This window comes from Sparus aurata, chromosome 17 (assembly GCF_900880675.1).
Source record: "Sparus aurata chromosome 17, fSpaAur1.1, whole genome shotgun sequence".
In the NCBI taxonomy this organism is placed as follows: Eukaryota; Metazoa; Chordata; class Actinopteri; order Spariformes; family Sparidae; genus Sparus; species Sparus aurata.
The window spans coordinates 12,200,748-12,210,227 of NC_044203.1; the positions used below are offsets into that span (position 1 = coordinate 12,200,748).

At 39.8% G+C, this 9,480-nt stretch overlaps 1 long non-coding RNA gene across 1 annotated transcript in view; it reads right to left on the reverse strand.

Moving 5' to 3' along the window:
- Positions 1-1,910, reverse strand: part of LOC115566747 (uncharacterized) — a 110,336-nt gene extending 108,426 nt beyond the window's left edge. The window contains exon 1 of the long non-coding RNA XR_003981076.1: positions 1,671-1,910. This is a non-coding gene — a long non-coding RNA (uncharacterized LOC115566747). The remainder of the gene's footprint in view (positions 1-1,670) is intronic.
- Between the last annotated feature and the right edge of the window lie 7,570 nt (positions 1,911-9,480).

The following is a 9,480-nucleotide window of genomic DNA, read 5'->3' on the forward strand; positions in this document are numbered from 1 at the left end:
CAACAATTTAGAACAAAACAAAAGACAGAAATTCAGCTTGTTACAGAGTTTGGTCTCTCAAATCTCAGTGACCCCTTCCAAAACGAATCAAAGAAGAGAAAAAAAAGAAAAAGAATTTAAAAAAAGAAAAGAAAAAAAAGATTTCCCTCTGGTACCAGTCAGCTGGTTGTCATTTTTGCAGACAGTGTATTTAACTGGAAGTTGCGCTGCAAGCTACTGGTAAGCTAGCTGTGTCATCCTCGTGGTGTTCTTTTTCAGGTAGTCAGGGCTCACTCAAAAGTCTAATAAACCAATTATATAGCGTAGTTAAGTGTTAATTATGTTAGCGTGTGCATGTCTGGAATCACTTGATTTTAAAGGTCTAAGTATTTGATGGTGAGTAGGTGGTAACTATCAAGTAACTTATTTGAAATTTCTTTAAAAGTACACCTAAATTAAGGTTTAACGCAGCTCCAGGCCAATGTCCGGTCACAGGAAGTGGACAAAATGGGACTGGGAAAGTTGGACTTGGTGTTTATATCACTGATGCTTGGTGCTCGCACACAGTGGAGGTTGATGGACCGTGTTTCCCAGATGTCGAACCTTTGATATGATGATGCCGACCACATTATCATCGACATCTTGTTGCTGCTGTCTACGTTCACCCTGACACGCATTCAAAAGAGGCACTACATGTTCATGTATATTTCCATATTGATAACTGTATATCTGTTCCGTAATTTGTGTTACACTACATTAAAATGTATTGAATTACCATAACCGGTTTTAATAATAATGTTATGCTAATTTTAAAGCAGTGAATAAACAGCTAGTCATTTCTTTAATAACCTTTCAGGAAATTTCCAGCTGGTTTCTGCTTAACGTCTGCTGATGATCCCATCTTAATTCTAAAACTTGGAAGAAATTGTGACAACTCACTTCAACATAGTTGCCTGCTAAGGGGAGATTCGTTGAAATCAGATAAATGATAAGGTACTGTACTTGAGTGAATGTAGTGAGTTACTTTCTACCATTGGTGTTCCGTGTTCTGTTGTTGTACTTCTATGTAAATGATGTGCAGGTGTCTTTCTTCCAGCAATGAGTAATTCCCTGCAGTGACTAAGTCAGATATGGGTACTAAATGAAAGCACTGCACTGTGTGAGCGTATCCTCGTTTGCTCCCAGAGCAAACAGGGATACGCACACACACACACACACACACACACACACTGACATTTACATGGACACATGAACAGATTAAAATCTCAGAACCATCAGACATGGGATAAATATTATATTTGTAAAGAAATGAAGAAACGGCACGGCGCCCTTTATCACAACAAAATCACCCGTCTTACCTCACTTTTAGTTCTGCCTCACACATTTTTGGTTCTTAATCCAAATAAACAACACACAGATACTGCAGAGGCGATGATCCATTGTCGGGGCATCCTATGAAGGGCATCGGCTAATCAAGTATTTAAAGATTTTGGACTTTATTCCTATAGTTTAAGTTTACTTTCATGATTCATGCTGTGGGAGCAAAGAAAACAGCAATCTCCTCAAATCATTAAGAGACTGACTTCCCTGTCAGATTATCCACGTCACAATCATCATTCCCTACCTGATTGGGAAAGGTAGGAAAGAACAATACAAGAAAAACGCAAATAGTTTATCTACTGGTAACTCACAAATGGATGATCCAGGACATAATGTTTTTATGATCACAGGAGAAGCCAGGGTGATAGATTTGCTTGATCCTGGGTCCAGATCGTGGATAAGACATCAGGATCCAAGAAGGAAAGAATGAAAGCATTGGGCCCTGGATGCTGTTGAATTTTAGGACTTTGTCAGGTCTGAATGAAGTCATTATAACAAAAGAGGATCAAAAACAAAACAAAACGCTGAGCTGCTTTAATCGGTGGATTCAATCACAGTCATCAGGGTTAGTACTCGAATCAAGGTGGCCATAGCAATGCCTTTTCAAAATAATGTGAGGGGACAGGTGTACCTGACAGCTGAGTGTTCTGAAAATAAAAACAAATCCCTGCCAAAAAAACATGTTTGTCAGAAGACTTTTGGAGATAAATGCAACGGGGACAATTTGGTAATCAACACGTCCAAATTAAAAGCTGAAAACACAGGCTTGGCTTAAGCTCCACTTTAGAGAAGCTTAATGAATCTGGTAACACCAATAATATTTGTTTCAATCCACACGCAGCCCCCCGAGCTGATCAGTGAGGTTAGTTAAGTCCATGTATGCGGCTGCCAGCATTCAACAATGTGCTCACATTACCTCAGCTCGTTTCGTCTGGATTTCTAAAGTTTCTTTCCACAAATGTAAGAGTATGAAAAAGTATGAACCGGCATACAACTGGGTCCAAAAAGAACACTCAGCCATTCAAGGAAAAATGTTTCTTTTGAGCTGGATCTTGACTGTTCAATTCATTTAATGTTTAATACATAACACAGTAGCTTATGTTGCAAATACGTCTTCAATCTATTAACTAAAGACTATAGGTCTTCAACAGGGGGTTCGTGATCCCTAGGGGTTCCTCAGAGCTACTGCAGGGGGACACCAATTTATTGCGTAATAATATTTTGATAGTTTCTAAACTCAAGTTAAGGGGAAACTCTGACTTTACACAGTAAAGTGTATCTATCGGTATCGGGGAGTTCTGCTTTTCATATGTGAAAAAAGTAGTGGAGGAAACTACATGTTATCTTATACATTGCTTCTAGTGATGTCACTCAGCAATTGTGGCATTGTGGGTAATAAAGGCGCCAGCTTTTGGTATATAAAAAGGCGATATCTCTAGAGTTTTCACTCGCTCAAGAATGAGTCCAACAGCATTATAGGAGGGCAATGCAAAACCAGTGGACTCCTTCTCAAAACCTGGTTCCTACATTACCCATAATGCAGCATCTGTAAGTGACATCACTGGAGGTAATCTATCAGATTAACATGCAGCTTCCTCTGGAGCCACAGGAGGCTTTAAACTACTTTTTTCACATATGCAGTAGGACTCACCAAGACCTGTAAACACACTGTGATGTGTAAGATAGGTGTAATTACCCTTTGATTTAAAGTTTAAATGTCTCTGAAATTACACATTAGTGGAAATCCATCAAATTATTAGCAAAAAAAAATGTTTAAATAAAAATTGCATATGGTAACATAAGCCATGGTACAGCTGCAGCCGACTGGCACTATAGGCCACCCTGCACGCTAGCGCCTAACTTACAATATATATACAATACATGTAGTAGGGTCTCTGCCCAATCTGTCTATCAGCTAACGTTACACACATTGAAGACCCCTGCTGTAGACAGAAGCTCACCGCTCTGAGGAGCAGCATGTTGACTCAATCGAGTAGTGGTCGAACGCAGCCTATCCTTCCACCCAGACATGCTAAAATAATCATAGTACAATTACATTTCATACAATCTGCTCGCACTGATCTGAATAAACTTGTAAAAGATGTTCAGATGCTGCCAGCGATTCACACGTGTTTATTCATTCATTACACCAGGTGGCCATTTGCCTACAGAAGTATACATTAGGAGGTAAGTGCAAACAGAATGCGAGTGGCCGCGGAGGTATCGGTGAGGTAGGTGTCACTAACACCTTTTCTTATACAAACCTGACATCTACTGGGCGACCACAGTACACCTGGGTTAACAATCAGAAAGCAGGAAGAGTGAGTTAAAATGTAATACAGCAAATACAATGGAGCAAGGGAAGCAATCGTATTCCCTTTGAGATACAAACACATTATCTGAGTAAATGCTGCATATGTTGAGAATGTGTCACCACTGTACAATATTGGGTCGTTGTATAATACGTTCTTGGTTTGTAAAGACCTTCAGGAAGTCATTCACTGCTTATGCTTTGTTTAAAGCCTTCAGATTTGCCACCAATTAGAATGTCAGTTGTGTGTGAAACCGTCATATTGTACAAGTCTTTGTTGCTTTTCCCATGCTCAAGCATTCAGGAGGCATCTGCTGAGTTATTCATAAAGCCCCATTACTCCTTATGCATTTTTAATTGGCCAGACATAGCCTTTATGTCATGATATGGAGGGCTTGTAATGAATATTTACTGTCCAATTATTAATGGCCGAGGCGATTAATAATAACCTGAAAGGGACGGCACATTGAAATTCCACCACACTGTTCATCCTCGGGAAATAAAAGGTTGCATAATAAATCAGCGGGTAGATTGAATAATCATAAACGTGGAGTATCGTCTTCGGCTCCTTGTTTTATTCTCTGACCTTCATACGAGTCAATAAATATTTTTATTTTCAGAGGTAATAACTGTATAACTCTATGAAAATATTAAGCTTCCCCACAAGGGAATAAACAAGCTGCTCTCAAGGGGAAATAAGGCCCCAAGAACAATGTTTGGTGGCAGGGTCCGCCACATATAAACAAAGTAAAACAGTATGAAACTGTGTTGTCCTTTAAGGTCAGTTGAATGTTTATTCATTCAAGAAAAGACGAGTATGTGTAGTCCGTTTAGGCATAAAAGACCTTTCTCTTCTGATGAAATGTCTTACCGAAAAAATAAATAGTGCACCTTTAATATCATCATCATTTACATATACAGCTGTAGAGAAATCAGTTTGGTCTTCATCTGCTTGACAAAGATCAGGCACTCTGCATAAGGTCTCACTCCATTTGTCCCTCCTGCTGAGTAGAATATCATTGATTTTTTTCTCCACCATATGTCCTTACCTTGAATGTCAGAGATCTTCATCACCCTTTTTTTTTTTTTTTTTTTTTTTCCAATATTTGCTCACCATCGTCCGGTCCCATCATTCACACAGACTATGAACACAGACTGTTGAAAAGTGCCCCTTCAGCAGCTCGACATTAGGACCCAGTGATTGCAAGGTTGTTGTTTTTTTTTTACTTTTGAGAAATGGTTGGTGGAAGGAGAGGAGGAGACTGTCGTGCACTTGCAAAATTTTAATTTTGAACATCAGAACTGCATGCTGGTGGTGAATTATACATCATTGTGACGCACGGACGCGCAGTTCCATCTTGCACGAGCTGTCCTGTCTACTGTCCATGGCTAGCATTTCTTTAATCACATTTACAGCTGTGATACATCAGACAAGTGATACGATGGCGAGACCGGACAGGAGGGGAAGTGAGTGAGGACACATTCCCTTCCTACAAATCGCACTTACACCTCATTCATTATTAAAAACCTGTAAAATGTTTGATAAAGTCGGTGTCCGCAATTACATCCTTTTTATTGTCAAGCTGAATAAAAGGTGTTGCAGAGATAGAGAAGACAATCCTTTACCGCAGACGCACCGGGACGTATGTGCTGTATGAAATTCTGATCTACTTAATTGAAGGGAAGGTATTGATATCAATCCCCTTTATTTCGTGGACACCATTTTTGACTGAGCTTTGGCGATTGAATTTCTAGATGGATGTCCTCTATTCTACAAGACACCTGTCTCTTATCTCCCTCTTATCTGTGAGGATCGAAGCATGCAGACTCTTGAATTACCTATCCATACAATGTCATCCGTTTGTCCCCCAAGTTGGTGTAACCTGACCTTGAAATCAGAGCCACCTAAAATAAATAAATGAAACCCTAATCAAAAATGCTGCTCTCCTTTGGATGAGTGTCAAAGAAGGAAGGATGATCCGTCCTGATTTGATTTTGTTTCCAAACCACATGATGCATTCGGACAATTAAAATTTCAGCAAGTCATTCGCTGATAGCCCTGTGAGTGAGTGCCGCTGGGCCGGGTCTGGGGTTTTGGATTTCTTGCGGTCCTGCCGACACTCTGAGGGCAGGTTATTTATTTTGGCTCGCTGCCATGTCTGAGAAAACCATGTTTCTCTAAGTGTGTGTCTGGAGTCACGGAGCAAGGTCAAAAGTGTTCAAGGAACAGTGAGGAGACCCGGCTCACTTTAACAGAGAGCAGGCTGCTGCACACTCGCGGCTGTGGTCGGACAATTACCTGTATGTGACTGTTATACATTGTTAACGACTCCCTCATTAACGTTTTGTGTCAAATGCAAATGAGTGAGTATTTCTGCACTGTTGTTAGTGCAACTGAGAAATGCGTTGTGTTGCTGTTGCTCATAACACTAGAATAAGCCAACATTCATGCTTATAATATTATTACAGACTCTGTTTTCTATACATTAAAACCATTTTGTTCAGTATTATAAGTTTGCCCTTCTTAGAACTTTATAACATCAGCACCAAAACTGTTTGTTTTTTTAATTGATTTTGGTAAAACTTTTTTGGGGGGGCCTCCATATATACAGTATGTGCTTTAATATGTTTTTTTCCTGCCCCATATAAAATGTAAAATAACAAACATATATATATATAGCATTATTTATGCAGTGGTTGAATCTACTTAAGTACATTTACTTCAGTACAAATTTGAGGTGCTTGACATTAGTGTTGGCATTTCATGCTACTTTCTGATTCTTTTCCCTCAATCCACGCGCCAGAATTTATGTACTTTTACATACAGTTCACTGTATAGACACGTCTGGGCTGGTTTGGGCTGGAGAAGTACGCGCTATTAACTGTACTGACAGGCATGGAGAGGTGGGAAAAATGGAAAATGTGAGTCCCAGCTACACAAAGACTTAAAAATACACCATATCCCTACTCCAGTGTGCAAATGTTTGAGGATTACAAAAAATGTCATTTCAACAACAAACACAAAAAAAGCCAAACTGGTTCTAAGAACTTCTCAGTAGTTTCTGAGAGCATATCAAATATTAACTGCTGAAAATTAGACATGTGCATCTTTTTTTTTTTTAAACATGTGAATTATTAATTCTGTTTCATCTCTATTAATCACATGTATTTATGTTTGTTGTTTTGTTAATTATTTTGATACATCGTCATGTTTTGGATATTTTCTTACTGCAGTGTAACTTTTATTGTTAAAGATTTTCACCTTAATGTTTATTAGATTGTGAATAGTCATCCGTTTGGGCTGCATAACCACTTAAAAAACACCATTAATGACCCATACCATGTTTTTCATCTTAAAGTAGATTAAAGGGAACTGTGTACGGTACATGTTTGTCATTTCACAGTGGGAGCACTCATAAGAAATTCTATGAAACAGCAACTCCAGAACAATTAAAGAACCTACGAGCTGTATTTAATGTCAGAAAGTATGACAAGTTACCTGTTCGTTTAAGCGTCGAGTGCGATCACTTAAACAGTATGTAACACACCCGTTCAGTGGTTATTGGTTGGATTAGAAGTCTTCTAGTTTAAAAGCAGTGGTAAACATGCGGCATCGGCGAAGGAAGTTTTTCTGTCGAACTGAACAGAAAGCGGACTTACGTGCACTTTGCCGACGTGTGTGTTCCCGTGTGTAGACGCGTGCGCTCAGAGGAAAGCTCGTGTGCACCCACTTGTGGAGCGTTTTCGCGGCCAGTGTGGCATGGCGGCGCAAAGATAAAAGAAAATTAAACTGAATGTGATTAAGATGAAGTCATCAAGTATAAGCTGCCGCTGCGAAGCCACACTGCAGGGACTCCTGATAGGGGATACTTCTGTGTTTGGCCACGGACGAGCAGATATGGGTGTGCAGCAGTCCGTGACACCCTTTTTACCCAGAGGGGTCGGTCCACAATGAGAGTGACAGCAATGATGATGTCATCAAAACGGGCCCTGGCATGATGTGCTTGAGAACGATGCTCGGCTATGGGGGAATTGTCGATTTAGTAAGCAGTGAAGCATGGCAGCTCCACTACAGGCAGTGCATAATTCCCGGCAACAAAGGGGAAAGGACATGTTAAAAAAATAGGAAACAAAGGAAAAGAAGTGTATGGCTTCACCATAAATAATGAAACACAAAAGGCGTTCTATACCTCCTGGCTGGCCATGCAGGGCTATTTTTGTTTTTCTTATTACACTCCATTGGGTTTTTCCTCATTGAATTTTAACCTCGGAGAAATAAAGACCACTCTTCAAAAACAAGTCAACAGGAAATAACTAAATGAGCACTCCTCGAGAATTAAAAACAGTCCGGGAACTTTCTTTATAGGTTTTTTTTTTTCGCATTATCGTCCGGTGGGCTGAATAGAAGCCGAGACAGTGTTTACACCGGGGCTGTAAGAAACTATATTTCTTTGTGTTCATTTCCCCGGCGCTTTCTATTTTCCCAAGGTGAAAGTGAATGGAAATTACGCAATTCATCAAGACTTGTTTTTTTTTTTTTTATCAGCTCAAACAAGTTCATGTGCTAAAGATATTCAGAGAAGGAGCCACACCGCAGGACGGAGATGATCGAACATGAAATGAACACCATCTGACTGACCAGACACTTAAATCAAACCAGACAGTTGCGTTAAATCAGACAGTTAAACCAACGCATGCATGCTGAATGAATTAATGAATACTGGAAAAGCCAATAGTCAAGCCGATCGCCGTCGCAATGTGTGTTTTCAACATTATCTCAATGAATACAGAATAAGGGATCAATAATGTAGTCCATACAGTACTCATAAAGTCTCTATGGTCTTCATGGCATTGTGTGCAAGCACGTTATGTTCCACCAAGTCACAATGCTGCCATCAAGTGGAGAACTGTAATCATCACAGTTGTTCCCTGAATTCCTATGATGACAGACATCACCGTTTAACTGTCGTATTTTGTGCATTATTTAGATTTAAAGGTTCACTTGGAAAGAAAGTTGATTTTTGAGTCAATTCATGTCTGCACTCTGTGAGTATGAGTTATAAGTTGATTGACAAGACTCTTGTTAATTTACAGCCATGCTAGAGAGTCTGTGAGGCTGTACTTGAGCTAAATGCTCGCATCAGCATGTTAGTGTGCTGATGCAAGCATGTTTCTGTTTAATTTTCAAGTGCTGTATCAGAGGCAGTATCATGGACAGCTGGAGTTTCTTGAAGACGTTTCACCTCTCATCCAAGTTCTAACTAACTGGAGGGGAATATGCAGGCTTTTAAACTTTGTGTGGGAGTTCCTACAGAGTCGTTTAGGACAAGAGTGAGTTCTGAGTTTGAGATTCATAAGGGCCACTTGTGGGATGTGACCCAACCGGCCTTCATGTAGGTTGCTAGGGCTAGGTGAGCCTATGAAGGCTCGTTGGGTCAACTCCCACGCAGAGTTTAAAAGCCTGCCAACTCCCCTCCTAGATAGAACTGAAGAAGTCTCTTGGATGAGAGGTGAACTGTCTTCAAGAAACTGAAGTCCAGTTGCCTACGATACAGCACTTAGAATTACTATGACTTGGATGAGTGAGAACCTTGAACAACATGTTTCTGTTTAACACATTCAATGTACTGATTTAGTGTGTTTGTATAGAAACCTTTTTATGGAGCCAGAACGGTGACTTTAAAATTTGGCATCCAAAAAAAAAAATTGGCATTGAAAACAAAACCAGTACTGAAAAAATAAATATTGTCATTGAAACAGTTGTATTGAAAACAGTTGTATTGGCATTGAAACAAGTATTGGCACTGAAA